This window comes from Penaeus chinensis, chromosome 29, assembly GCF_019202785.1.
Source record: "Penaeus chinensis breed Huanghai No. 1 chromosome 29, ASM1920278v2, whole genome shotgun sequence".
NCBI lineage: Eukaryota > Metazoa > Arthropoda > Malacostraca > Decapoda > Penaeidae > Penaeus > Penaeus chinensis.
The window spans coordinates 8258110-8259019 of NC_061847.1; positions in this window are offsets into that span (position 1 = coordinate 8258110).

The window sequence follows — 910 nt, forward strand, 5'->3', positions numbered from 1 at the left end:
GAGATTACATGTAAAAAATACATATTTTTAGAAAGGAAAAAAATACTAGGGATAATTTTCTCCCTTCGACACCATTTACAGCGATCGGGGAAATGACTTGACATTTCTCGGAAAATCATTTAGAAAAAAAGTTATACATCTTTTGTCACACGAAACATTCCGTATAAGTAGATAGAGAGATAGATAGGTTGGTAGATGTGTGTATGTTTGTGTGTACGTGTGTGTATGGATATATATGTATGTGTGTGTGTGTGTGTGTGTGTGTGTGTATATATATTTCTGTGTATATATATATAAAGAGAGAGGGGGGGAGGGGGGAGACAGACAGACAGATAGAGAGAAAGACAGAGCCAGCCAGACGGACGGACAGAAACAGATCGACAAACAGAATCTAAGAGAGTTCAAATTCTTATCTATAGAAGTATTATCTACGCATCACGCCTGCAGGAAATTGTTATTATCCAGAACAAAATAAAAGGGTAAATATAATCCCAAAGTGTCACAAAATCTCTTTCCTAGACGCGCGGAACGTTTTCGTGCGAGTAAACGTTTTACTCACTCGACCGACTTAAAAAACGTTTGTCATTTTCTCATCAGCTGAGGACAAAAATTCATGACGTCATCCCAACTTGAAACACTGGACAGTCACGTGACTTTGAGAATCAATGAAAACGGAAACTTCAAGAATTTGTTAAGATGAGTTTTCAAAATGTGTTTTTACTTTCTGTTGCTAGTGAAATATATCAAAGAAACTGAATGGTATCTTAAAGAAGTTTAATCGATTGTCTTGGAAATATATGAGAGTAATTGTAAAGAAATATGACAATTCTTTTACATTGAGGCAGGTCAGTGAACCTTTTAAAAAATGGTGAAAAACAAGAAAATATTAATGTGCCAAGTGATGCAAGTA